The sequence below is a fragment of the Psammomys obesus genome, unplaced genomic scaffold, assembly GCF_907164565.1.
Source record: "Psammomys obesus unplaced genomic scaffold, mPsaObe1.curated_primary_1811, whole genome shotgun sequence".
Classification (NCBI taxonomy): Eukaryota; Metazoa; Chordata; class Mammalia; order Rodentia; family Muridae; genus Psammomys; species Psammomys obesus.
Window position 1 is genome coordinate 44779825 of NW_026593286.1, and position 14728 is coordinate 44794552.

At 37.5% G+C, this 14728-nt stretch overlaps 1 long non-coding RNA gene across 1 annotated transcript in view; it reads left to right on the forward strand.

Moving 5' to 3' along the window:
• Positions 1 to 13612, forward strand: part of LOC129683916 (uncharacterized) — an 81102-nt gene extending 67490 nt beyond the window's left edge. Inside the window, exon 3 of the long non-coding RNA XR_008721218.1 lies at positions 12731 to 13612. This is a non-coding gene — a long non-coding RNA (uncharacterized LOC129683916). The remainder of the gene's footprint in view (positions 1 to 12730) is intronic.
• Positions 13613 to 14728: the final 1116 nt, after the last annotated feature.

The following is a 14728-nucleotide window of genomic DNA, read 5'->3' on the forward strand; positions in this document are numbered from 1 at the left end:
ACAAGTAACCCCTTAGATGGCTGCAAGGCAGAACCCCTCCCACGCACTCAAGGGTTCAACATTCTCTATCAGTTTGTCCCTCAAAGGCACAATTCCACTCACACGCTCATCTGCTTTTTTCCTTCTGCACCTATGGACTTTCCTCCCATAAGTACAGCTGAAACACCAACGCACACGCTGAAACCACAACACCCACGCTGAAACCACAACACCTCTCTCAACTTCCTGAAGAATTCTCCATACAACAGAGAAAGACGGTATCAGTCTGAACTACAGAATCCAGGAAGAAAGAAGAAACAGGGAAGCTTATGGATAAGCAAATGGCCAGGGGTAGATGTAAAAACACATCCAAATTAAATGAGGATGTCATGGCTTCACCAGCAACTCCCAAAATTGATGGATACTCCAATTCATTGGAAACACAGGAAAATTACTTTAAAGCTATGCTTACCCAATTATTTGAGACATATAAAGAGGAAACAAACAAATCTCTCAGGGCAATAGATATTCAAATACAAACAGTTAAAAAGGAAACAAACAAATCTCTCAAGATTTGGCTAACCAAGTGGAGGCAAAGAAATAGGAAATGAATAAAATTCTCAAAGAAACACAGGCAAAAAGACACGCATGGTATATACTCACTCATATAAACATACAACATAGAATAAACCCACTAAAATCTGTACATCTAAACAAACTAAGCAAAAGAGAGGACCCTAACTAAAATGTTCAATCCCCATCCTTAAAGGCAAAGAGGATGGACATCAGAAGAAAAAGAAAATAGGAAACAACCTTGGAACCTGCTACAGAGGGCCTCTGAAAGCCAGAAAAAAACAGGAAACAACCTTGAAACCTGCCACCGAGGGCCTCTGAAAGCCTCTGCAGTATAGACTGTCAAAGCAGATGCTGAGCCTGATGGCCAACTGATGGGCAGAGTAAATGGAATTTTATGTAAGAAGTGGGAAATAGTAAAAGCTGGAGGAGACGGGAACTCCACAAGGAGAGCAACAGAACAAGATAATTTGAACACAGGGAAATTCCCAGAGACTCATATTCCAACCAAGGACTATTCATGGAGATAACCTAGAACTCCTGCACAGATGTAGCCCATGGCAGTTCAGTGTCCAAGTAGGTTACATAGTAATGGGAAGAGGGACTGCCTCTGACATAATCTGATTGGCCTGCTCTTTGATCACCTCCCCCTGAGGGGGGAGCAGCCTTACCAGGCCACGGTAGAGGACAATGCAGCCAATTTTGATGAGAACTGATAGACTAAGATCAGAAAGGAGAGGAGAACCTCCCCTATCAGTGGACTTGGGGAGTGGCATGCATGCAGAAAGGGGAGGAAGGATGGGATCGGGAGGGGAGGAGGGAGGGGCTTATGGGGGGATACAAAATGAATAAAGTGTAATTAATAAAAAATTAAAAAAAAAGAAACACGGGCAAATATAGCCAAACAAATAGAGGCACAAGTAGAAATACAATTAGTGGCATATAAAGAGGAAATGAACAAAAAAAATAGAGACCATGATAGAGAGACAGGAATCCACATTCAAACAGATGAAGAAAATGGTGCAAGGCATGAAAACAGAATTAGAATCAATAAAGAAAACACAAACTGAGAAAACCCTAGAGCTGGAGAACTTAGAAAAAAGATCAAGAACCACAAAGGTAAGCATCACCAATAGAATACAAGAGATGGAAGAGAGAATCTCCGGTGCTGAAGATACACTTGCAGAAACTGATACTTCTCTCAAAGAAAAAGTAAAATCAGAAAAGACTCAAACACAAAATATCCAATAAATCAAGGATGCCATGAAAAGACAAAATCTAAGAATAATAGTAACTGATGAAAAAGAAGATTCCAGGCTCCAAGGTCCAGAAAATATTTTCAAAAAAATCATAGAAGAAAATTCTCCCAACCTAAAGAAAGAGATGTCCATAAACATACAAGAGGCCTATAAAATACCAAATAGACTAGAGCAGAAAAGAAACACCTCACATCACTTCATAGTCAAAACACTAAATCTACAGAAGAAAGAAAAGATATCAAAAGCAGTAAAGGGAAAAGGCCAAGTAACATACAAAGGTAGACCTATCAGAATCACACCAGACTTCTCTTCCGAAACTATAAAAGCCAGAAGGACCTAGGCAGATATCAGGCAGACTTTAAGGGAACACAGATACCAACCCAGACTACTATACCCTGCAAAGCTTACAATCAACACAGATGGAGAAAACAAAATATTCAATGACAAAAGTAAAATTAAGCAGTATCTACACAGCAAACCAGCCCTACAGCAGATACTAGAACGAAAACTCCAATCCAACGAAAACAAATATGCTCAAGAAAACATAGGATACACATAATTTCACAAGAAAAATTAAAAGAAAAAAGCAATGAATCAAAGGAAGACCACCAACTTCACAATAAAAGGAACTGATGTTCATTGGTCAATATTATCTATCAATCGACTCAACTGTCTAATAAAGAGACACAGACTAACAGAGTGGGTATGTAAATAGGATCCAACATTCTGCTGCATCCAAGAAACACATCTGTGCAACAAAGATAAACACTACCTCAGAGTAAAGGGCTGGAAAAATGTTTTACAAGCAAATGGAGGCAGAAAAAAAGCTGGGGTAGCTATCCTAATTTCTAATAAAATAGACTTTCAACCAAAATTAATCAAAAAAGATGAGGAGGGACACTACATTCTCATCAAAGGAAAAATCCACCAAGAGGACATCATAATTCTGAACATCTATGCCCCAAATAAAAGAGCGCCTACATTAAAAAAATGAAACAGTATTAAAACTTAAATCACACATTAATCACAACACCTTAACAGTGGGAGACTTCAACACTCCACTCTCATCAAGGGATAGATCTAGAAAAAAGCCAAACAGGGAAATAAAGGCACTTACAGAGGTCCTAAATCAAATGGACCTAATACATGTTTACAGAATTTTCACCCAAACTCAAAAGAGTATATCTTCTTTTCAGCACCTCATGGAACCTTCTCCAAAATAGACCATATAGTTGGTCACAAAGCAAGCCTCAACAGATACAAGATTGAAATAACCTCCTATATTCTATCTGACCACCATGGACTAAAGCTGGACATCAACAACAATGGAATTAGAAACAAGCCTACATGCACATGGAAACCGAACAACTTCCTGCTCAATGACAGCTGGGTTAAGGAAGAAATAAAGAAAGAAATTAAAGACTTGTTAGAATTCACTGAAAATGAAGATACAACATACACAAATTTATGGGACACAATGAAAGCAGTGCTCAGAGGAAAATTCATAGCACGAAGTACCTTTAAGAAGAAATGTGTGACATCTCATACAAGCAATTTAATGGCCCAACTGAAAGCCCTAGAAAAAAAGAAGCAAATACACCCAAGTGAAGCAGACAGCTGGAAATAATCAGACTCAGGGCTGAAATCAATCAATTAGAAACAAATAAAACTATTCAAAGAATCAATGAAACCAAGAGCTGGTTCTTTGAGAAAATGAACAAGATAGACAAACCTTTAGCCAAACTACCTAAAAGGCAGAGAGAAACTATCCAAATCAGCAAAATCAGAAAAAAAGGGGGACATAATGACAGACAGTGAGGAAATCCAAACAATTATTAGGTCGTACTACAAAAGCCTATATGTCACAAAATTTGAAAATCTAAAAGAAATGGACAATTTTCTTGATAGATTCCATTTACTAAAGTTAAGTCAAGATCAGGTGGAAAGATTTCCTATATCTACGAAGGAAATAGGAGCAGTCATCAACAGTCTCCCTTCCAAAAAAAAAAAAAAAAAACCCTGGGCCAGATGGATTTAGTGCAGAATTCTGCCAGACCTTCAAAGAAGTGCTAACTCCAATTCTCTTCAAACTATTTCACAAAATAGAAAAAGAAGGAACATTACCAAACTCATTCTATGAAGCCGTAGTCACATTGATACCCAAACCACACAAAGACCCAACACAAAAAGAGAACTTCAGACCTATCTCTTTTATGAACATTGATGCAAAAATACTCCGTAAAATACTGGCAAACAGAATCCAACAACATATAAAAGATATCATCCACCATGACCAAGTAGGCCTTATCCCAGGTATGCAAGGGTGGTTCAACATATGGAAATCCATCAATATAATCCAACATATAAACAAACTGAAGGAGAAAAACAACATGATCATCTCCTTAGATGCTGGAAAATCATTTGACAAAATCTAACATCCATTCATTTTGAAAGTCTTAAAGAGAGATCAGGGATACAAGGCACATACCTAAACATAATAAAGGCAATATACAGCAAGACTATAACCAATATTAAACTCAATGGAGAGTGACTTAAATCAATCCCATTGAAATCAGAGAGAAGGCAAGGATGTCCACTCTTTCCATATCTCTTCAACATAGTACTTGAAGTCCTAGCTAGAGCAATAAGACAACTAAAGGAGATCAAGGGGATACAAATCAGAAAGGAAGAGGTCAAAGTTTCACTCTTTGCAGATGATGTGATAGTATACATGAGCGACCCCAAAAATTCAACCAGAGAACTCCTTCACCTGATAAGCATGTTCAGCAAAGTGGCTGGATACAAAATCAACTCAAAAAAATCAGAAGTCCTCTTGTATACCAAAGACAAAAGGGCCGAGAAATAAATCAGGGAAACAACACCCTTCACAATAGCCACTAATGATATAAAGTACCATGGGGTGACTCTAACCAAGCAAGTGAAAGACTTTGTGTGAAAAAACTTCAAGTCTCTGAAGAAAAAATTGAAGAAGATACCAAATGATGGAAAGATCTCCCATACTCATGGATTGGTAGAAGTAAGATAGTAAAAATGGCCATCCTGCCAAAAGCAATCTACAGATTCAATGCAATTCTTATCAAAATGCCAACATAATTCTTTACAGAACTTGAAAGAAAATGCTCAGCTTCATATTTAGAAACAAGAAACCAAAAATTTTCAAAATGATGCTGTATAACAAATGATCATCTGAAGATATCTCCATCTCCGATCTCAAGCTGTACCATAGAGGAATAGTAATAAAAACCACATGGTGTTGGCATAGAAACAGAAAGGAGGATCAATGGAATTGAATTGAAGACCCAGAAATAAACTCACACACCTATGAATACATGATTTTTGACAAGGAAGCCAAAACCAAACCATGGGAAAAAGACAGCATCTTTAACAAATGGTGCTGGTCCAACTGGATGTCTACATGCAGAAAAATGAAAACAGATCCATATTTATCACCCTGCACAAAACTGAAGTCCAAGTGGACCAAAGACTTCAACATAAAACCAGATACACTAAATTGGTTAGAATAAAAAGTGGAGAAAAGCCTAGAACTCATTGGCACAGGAGAAGACTTCTTGAACAGAACACCAACAGCACAGGCTCTAAGAGCAACAATCAATAAATGGGACTTCATGAAAATGAAAAGCTTCTGTAAAGCAAAAGACACTGTTGTCAGAACAAAACAACAGCCTACAGACTGGGAAAGGATCTTCACCAACCCTATATCCGACAGAGGGCTGATATCCAGAATATATAAAGAACTAAAGAAGTTAAAAAGCAATAAATCAAGCAATCTAATTTAAAAATGGGGTACGGAAATAGAGAGTTCTCTGTAGAAGAACATAGTATTGCACAGAAACACTTAAAGAGATGATCAACGTCCTTAGCCTTTAGAGAGATGCAAATCAAAACGACCCTGAGATTTCACCTTACACCCATCAGAATGGCTGAAATCAAAAATTCAAATGACAACACATCCTGGAGAGGTTGTGGAGAAAAGGCAAGCCTCCTCCATTGCTGGTGGGAATGTAAACTGGTACAACCACTTTGGAAATCAAGATGGCTCTTTCTCGGACAATTAGGAACAGCGTTTCTTTAATATCCAGCTATTCCACTCCTAGGCATATATCCAAAAGATGCTCAAGTACACAACAAGGCTATTTGCTCAACCATGTTTGTAGCAACTTTATTTGTAATAGCCAGAACCTGGAAACAACCCAGATGTCAGTCAACGGAGGAATGAATACAGAAATTGTGGTACTTTTACACAATGGAATACTACTTGGCAATTAAAAATGACGAAATCATGAAATTTGCATGATTCCACCAGGCAAATGGTGGGATCTAGAAAAGATCATTCTGAGTGAGGTATCCCAAAAGAAGAAAGACACATATGTTATACACTCACTTATATACACCTAGAAGATATGATAAACATAATGAAATCTATACACCCAAAGAAGATAAAGAAGAAGGAGGACCTGGGGTAAGATGATCAATCCTCACTTAGAAAGACAAATGGGATGGACATTGGATGTAGGAGAAAACAAGTAACAGGACAGGAGCTTATCACAGAGGGCCTCTAAAAGACTCTACCTAGCAGTATATTAAAGCAGATACTGAGACTCATAAAAAAAAAACAAAACAAAAAAAAAACAAAAACAAAACAAAACAAAAACCTTTGGGCAGTGTGCAGGGAATTATATGAAAGAAGGGGGAGTTAGTATGACCTGGAGAGGACAGGAGCTCCACAGGGACCAAATATATCCGGGCACAGGGGTCTTTTATGAGACTGTTTGTCCAACCAAGGACCATGTATGGATATAACCTAGAACCCCTGCTCGGATGTAGCCCATGGTCGCTCAGTATCCAAGTGGGTATCCTAGTAAGGGGAACAAGGACTATTTCTGACATGAACTCAATGGCTCGCTCTTTGAACTCCCCCCTCTGCCCTCCACCTCTGAGGGAAGCACAGCCCTGCTAGGCCACAGAAGAAGACTTTGCAGCCAGTCCTGAAGATACCTGATAAAACAGGGTCAGATGAAAGGGGAGAAGGTCCTCCCCAATCAGTGGACTTGTTTAGGGCAGGGAGGAGATGAGGGAGGGAATGAGGGAGCAGGATATAGCTGGGATACAAAGTTAATAAACTGTAACTAATATGAAAAAAATTAAAAAAAAAACAATGTATAAAGAACAGTTTTATAATATAAAACCAGTAATTATGGGAACTGAGTCCATGGGAACAATGGAAAGAAACTGAAATTATTTCAGCTTTGATGTATGCAAAGGAGACATGTGTGCTAGGACTCATGCAACTAAAGAGAACAGGTGATAATGGTTGGAACTGGTATCTTCAAAGGGGCCCATTATGAGATTTGTCTAAGTGGAAGGATAGTTGTAAACAGAATTCAGCTACTTCTGCGTGAAAAAATGACGACTGTAGGGACAAAGAATCACCCCATGTTAATGCTCAGAGAAAAAGAAAGGAAAGAAAAAGCAAGTAGAAAGTAGACATCTTCCGACCTTTCCTCATCCTGCAGCATGCAGTTATTATTGTCTAATGGCCGAGCTGATAGAAATGCACCAAGAATGGAGAAATGCTGTGTGCAGACATTTTGGCTTGGTTTCACAAAGCTGTAGTTGTGGAACTAGATGGAACTAAAAGGCAAAGGTTTAATAGATCACACCTTCAACAACATAAATGTCTAAGTTGTGTGCTGTGAAGTTATAGCATATCATAGTCTGCTTCATTACTGTAACAACAATCTGCTTCAAAGGAGGAAACTTTGTTTGGGCTTAAACACTTGAAGGCTTCAATTCACAATTAGTTGGCCTTTTGCTTTTGGCTTGTGCTGGAACAGTACAACATGCTCTGAGCATGTGGCAGAGAGAACTGCTTACCTCATGGCAAGCAGAATGTGAAAGGGGAGGCTCAGAGTCCTAGGGTCACGTTGTAGATCATTTCTCCCAGTAAGCCAACTTTAGGTTCCACCTCATAAAGGTTCCACCACCTCTTAACAGTGTTACTGGCTGTCTTCCAAGTCTTTAACACATGAGAGTCTGTGGGACAGTCATCCAAAGCAGGAGGAAGCAGTATGTTTACTCTGATACCAGATAAGGAGCTAAACTTTACCAGGAATGAAAAGCCACCAATATGGATTGGGGAATAAATATACAGAATCCTTTCTTCCTTTAGAGCACACTGTTTTCTCTGTCCTGTAATAAGCTTGCTTAGTGTTTATTTATTATTTTAGAATTATGTAGTAGTGCCCACACCTGGCACTTCACATTTTGGAACTTTGGGTAACTACAATATTAAATTTTTCTTTACTGATCTGACTTGCCTCTGATCTATCTGCAGAAAATGTCTTCTCAATTGAGCACTTGTTCTTCTCTTTTTATATTGAAGCTATTTTTAGTGAAGTATGTTTTATAACTTGAGCTTAGCATTCTCTATGCAGGGCTTTCATTGCATACTGTAAGAGTGGATTTTTTTTCTAGTCCAGACACATGAGTAATAAAATAAATACATTTTGAAATACAGGAAGATGAGCAAGCAGTGGTCACAGTGAGTGAGGTAGACATGTGTATATGGGCCTTGAAATTCTCTTGCTTTCCTTCATAGACTATTATTCTGTACCAATAAAAACAAAAAGAAAAGGAAATGTTAGAAATTATTAGAGATTTGAATGAGAATTTATTTAAATCATTCAGGGAATGGAAATAAATCCTATGTTCATTCATTAACTTGATTAAAAAATATCTTAAGGACTTTGCAGAACTTTGATGGGGGCACTTAATATATGATGAGCTACATAAAGATTGAAAGTAAGAAGTATATTCAGAATTGTTCCCATGGAAATCATGGGTCTTCGTTAGTCTCAAATATTGGCTGTATTTTCTGGATGACAAATTATCTAAAATAATTATGAGTGCTTCCAAATAATTTTAAAGCAACTAAAAAATTCTGAAGGAAAATGATTTCTTCAGTATAGGATATTTTTCTATGTCTAATGTTTCATCATTTGATATTAATAATTTTTTCGATAGACACTAATAACAGTGGGTTCTATGTGACAAGAGCAAATTTTCATTGCAAGTGAGAACATATATTATGATCAGACACAAGGTACTTGAATTGAAGATAACCACTCTATTAAAATAAAAATAATGAAAATGATATTAGAAGAGAAAAACATGTCAAGTAGATGCAAATGATAAAATATATATTAATTTTCAATTTTTTCTCTTAACTGCTTATTCTCCTGAAGATTTAATATCTGAATCTTTAGACCTAAACTATGTGCTATAGCTAACTGGGTGACATGATTTGGAATCAGCATGAGTAATTTGGCTTGCTTTTATTTGAACCTTATCCTATAATCAAATAAATAGAAAATCACACATGCTCTAACTAACAGAAAGAAGCTGGATATTGAGCTACTGTGTGGAGGGGGTATAAGTAACACCATTGTGCATTGAGACTGAGTAAATAAGTCAACAGAAGTGTAGCTTAAAACACTGTTGACCAGAATGTTGGTATCTCCTTGAGAGGCAAAGCTAAAAGTAGGTGTGATTTGGAAGAGAGGTTTCCAGAGAAGTTGAGCTTGTATTGGGTTACAGGTCTGGATGATGTGTCTTTTGATGAGCTTGTCTCTTCAGGCTCTTCACTGATGTTTCATTGTAATCATCCCTATCGTGTGGGTATTTTCTTGGCTTACTTCTGGACTGGAAGATCAGCTAGCAGTCATCCAATATTAGTTGTATAGCCTGGTTAACAAGACTGGTTAGATAAATGCAAAAACAAAACCCATGCAAAATAAAACAAGCCATATATTAAAAAGTAATCTAAAATGGCCTGACACCCATTACAGAGCATTGAGCTAAGTGTGGTTCTACCCTGGGGGAGGGGACGGCTCTGTGAACTGCATTTATTGCATGTCCAAAAGATGGCCTGGAAACAGTATTATAATTTATTTATTTATTTGATTATTGTACCTTTAAAATAAGTATATTAAGCATCTATTATGTTGTGACTATATAATAAGGGCTAGAAACAGAGAAAGCAAGAAACAAAGCTCTGGTCTTTACAGATATTTCATGTGTGTAGTAAGTAGAATGTGAGGATAGGCTCATGGCCCTAATCTATTTTTATTTATTTATTTATTTTTAATTTTATTTTTTTCTTATCAGTTACATTTTGTTAACTCTGTATTCCAGCCGTGTCCCGATCCCTCATTCCCTCCCGGTCCCTCCCTATACTTCACGGTCAGTAATGAACTTTAACATCAAATTTATATGACATTACTAGGATATGAACAATATTGTCTGCTTCCACATTTCTTTCTCTTTCATTCATCCTTGAATTGTGTCATCCTATAAGCAAAATAAAACCCATGTGTTGTCTCTGGAGGGATCTACTGTTACTTATTTAGCCACTTGATATCTGATCATATGTTTCTCTTGTTCCTTGGGATCCCTTGTGCAGAGTTTAATTAGAAATGCAACATGTTCATTTGGGTTTTAGTTCCTAGGTTCCAAAGAGTATTTACATAATCATTAGGGGTTTTCTGAGCACTTGATCTGGGTTTGGCATGGGGCTAGCTACTGCAAAATTCACTCATTAAATAAAAAGTTTCCCAAGACCTGGTAGAGATGGTATAACAGAGTCCACATGAGAATATCATTCAGAAGTGGTGATACTCACATTGGCCATTGGTCCCATACGAAGGTCAGTTTACGTTGGTGTCGTCTACCGTTCTCACACCCAGCCTTCCAAACAATGAAATGATTTTCATTACTAAAAGAGAAAGAAAGAAAAAGTGAGGGGGAAGGGAGGAAGGAAGGAAAGAAAGAGGGAAGGAAGGAAGGAAAAAAGGAAGGAAGGAAAAAAGGAAGGAAGGAAAGAAGGAAGGAAGAAAGGAAGGAAGGAAGGAAAAAAGGAAGAAAGGAAGGAAGGAAAAAAGGAAGGAAGGAAGGAAGGAAAGAAGGAAGGAAGGAAAGAAGGAAGGGAGGGAGGAAGGAAAAAGGAAGGAAGGAAGGAAGGAAAGAAAGAAAGAAAGAAAGAAAGAAAGAAAGAAAGAAAGAAAGAAAGAAAGAAAGAAAGAAAAAAACAAAACAAAGAACAAGATAGGAGCCTATCACAGAGGACCTCTAAAAGACTTTACTCAGCAGCGTATCAAAGCAGATGCTGAGACTCATAGCCAAACTTTGGGCAGAATGCAGGGAATCTTATGAAAGAATGGGGAGATAAAAAGACCTGGAGGGGACAGGAGCTCCACAAGGAGAGCAACAGAATAAAAAAAAATCTGTGCACAGGGGTCTTTTCTGAGACTGATATTGCAACCAAGGACCATGCATGGAGATAACCTAGAACCCCTGCACAGATGTAACCCATGGCAGCTCAGTCTCCAAGTGGACTCCCTAGTTAGGGGAACAGGGGCTGTCTCTGACATGAACTCAGTGGCTGGCTCTTTGCTCACCTCCCTGAGGGGGTACAACCTTACCAGACCACAGTGGAAGACTATGCAGCCAGTCCTGATGTGACCTGATAGGCTAGGGTCAGATGGAAGGGAAGGAGGACCTCCCCTATCAGTGGACTGGGGAAGGGGCATGGGAGGAGAAAAGGGAGAGAAGGCAGGACTGGTAGGGGATGAGGAGGGGGCTACAGCTGGGATACAAAGTGACTAAATTGTAATAAATTAAAAAAAATATTTTTTAAAAGTTAAAATTAAGAAACAAAAACCAATTTTCTTGAGGCCTCACAGCTAGCAGGTGCCAAAGAAAGTATTGCAGACAAAGTGCTAAATAGAACATCTTTCTGAATTAGCTGAATTATCTGAAAATGTTCTCCTACCTACCTGCTTTGTCTGAGAATTATCTATCTCCCTCTTACCCAGTCTGTGGCCCTGAAACCATGTTTGTAAGGGGAGACTTCACATACTTTAGTTGTTTTAAGTAAATGCATACAGCTGGTCAAACCTGAACACATTCAATTGCTTTTCTTAGAAATCTAAAATCAGGAATGATATTGGTTTTCTCAGATGTATTTGTGGACAAGGCCTGGAGATTTCTTGATTGTTTTTCTGAATTTTGTAGAAAAGTGAACATAGGGTAATAGTAAAATAATAAAGAAAATGGGAGGAGGGTAGAGAGAGAGAATGAGAGAGATAATAGATGATAGAGATACATAACACCTTGCTAGAAAATAACAGAGACAAAAGGGTAAGAGCACAGGGATAAAGGAATAAAGAAGCACATAAGAAGAACAGACTCACAAGTGTAAAGCATGGAGAGACTAGACGGACATGTGTAACACAGCGAACAAGAGCAAGTAGGGTGGCAGACAGAACGAGTGGAAGAGGTGGGATGGAGAAGGGAAGGAGTCAAGGAGATGGATGGAGGGGGAAATGTGTCTTCACAAGATACACATCTTTTGTGACTGTCTCATGTCAACAGTCAAGAACTTGTTTCCACATTCTCAGCATTACCATCCTCTATCACTGCTTCACATCTTTAATTCATCATGTCTCACTGGTGTCTTTATGCTTCTCTTTCTTTTTTCTATATTTTTATGTTCCTTGATAAGGCTGCACAGCTGGTATTTATTTGGGTTTCCTTTTATAACTTCAAAAATATTTAGTCATGTTTATCACAGTGAGAATTTGGAGACAACTTATGTATACATTTATAAATATACACTTTGAAATGGATTTATAAAGGACACTTTACATTAATAAAATAATTCATTCCTTTGCAACAGTTTCTTCCTCCAGTTCAAAAGGGAAGTTGTTTTATGAAAGCAACATTCAGGAAAATGTTATTAAAAAGTTACATGCTGGATGTTTCTGTAAACTCTTTAGTTTCTATGGAAATAAATAAGTAAAATTTAATTTTCTTTTCAGGTACGGCAAGCTTGAAAGGATTCCTATTACACTGTCAGCTGCAGCCATGGACGCCTCTTGCCAGGGAGCATCATCTAGCTTGTATTTCTGTTTCGGAAATTGCTATGCTTGATGCTTGACGCTTGTGAGTGCATTGTCTTCAGTAAAGGAAATGCACAACTCCCCTGAGATACTGGGAGTATATCTCTTAACTAACAGAAAGTTCACAGCAGGTCTTTATTCACCCCAGAAGCTCCATCGTTGCAAAGCTTAGGATACTATTAACTGTTCCTTCTGCCCTGCCTTGCACCTTTGCAAGCACTTCACATTTATACCTTGTTTAGCAAACATCTTAGTGATCAAGTCATTGTTAGATGTGTTTTACTCTGGTCAATGGGTCTGCTTTAGAATAAACAATTTGTTAAAACTGTTCAAAGTATCCAGTGAAAGCATCAACTCTTTATGGGAGAACAAGAAGGTCACCACGCTTATAAGGAGTGAAGTAATTCTGTGCATATTAAAGCTTTTCTTGGTGTCACATGTCAAAATAACTTGAAATTTTCTTCTGTTGGAAATCATTCTGAAGCAAAGCTAACCATCTTTATGCAAACAAAAGATAAATCCAAGTAGTTCCACAGAAATGAGGAGAAGAAAAATGACTCATGATTGGCAGTTTTAAAAGCCTCAGATTTCTTTGTGCCTAAACCCAAATACCCTTATATGGAACCATTATTGTCTGTTACTTATTAGTCTTTGGGTTGTAAGAGTTAGTTATACTTTGGGGCTTACCTTTGACCACAAAATGTTGTTGTCCTATGTTTTGCTTCCATTAGGCAATATATATTAAATATTGGCCTTTCACTTTTTGAAAGAATTACAATAAGTGTTAATATCAAAACTAATTTGCTGTCTAAATTTCCTAAATAAAGTAATTATTAAAAATATTTAGAATCTACTTGTTCCTGCTTTTTCTCACCCACCCATCCTCTTTCTTCTCTCTTTTCCTCTCTCCCAAAATAGTGCGACCATGTTCAGGAAGGACTAAAGTTATAAATAAATGAGGCAATTATTAAAGGCAGATGTGAAGATAGAAAAAAATGTTCCAGTAATAAGATGGAGCTTTATTTTATCATGTTTTCATGTTTTTATTACAGTGAACAACTTTTGAAAGTTGAAGACTTAATATTTCTTATATGGCAAGACCATCACTCAGCTACTGTCTCTATGAACTAAATAGACGGTCTTCTATCTGTCGAAATTCTCACCTTGTTCAATGTCCTGTTAACCTTATGGTCCCTACAAAACCCACATGATGGCTACTTCTGCTACTTGCCTGAACTCTCTGTAATGTGGTATCCACTCAGGAATAATCACTTACTTCCAGCAAGGTTATGATTATTAAGCATTATAGTGATCATGTTACCTGTTGATATCATGATTACCTTTTCTGTACTAGAACCTATGATCTGTCATGCGGTTGAAACTTAGTGTTTCTTAGTATACAGAATTCATTACATAAATCACGACTTTGTCATGTTATAGGAAACATTGTGTTTATTAAGACTTATGTTGGGGCTGGAGAGATTCCTCTGTGATTAAGAGCACTGGCTCTCTTTGGGAGGACTGGAGTTCAATTCTCAGTGCTTACAAGGCAGCTGTCTGTAACCCCATTTCCAAGAAATCTAATGCCCTCTTAGGCCTCCATGGCACCAAGCATTCACACGGCACACAGACATACATTTATTCACATAATAAAATAAACAAAAAATATTTAAAAGGAATTATGTGGGAAATATTTCTAATGTATTATGAAATGACTATAGGTAATACAACATGCTTACATTTGTCTACGTATACACACAAAAAAAAGAGTGTGGAAAGATATTCTAAATTCTTATCATGAATATTTCTTTGTAATGGTAGTATAAATTATTTTATTTTTAATTGTTCTTTTAAGCAGTTAAAAATGTCTCAGTGCTTCCCTGGTCCTTGAGAATGGTGGTTTCAGCAGTCTTATTT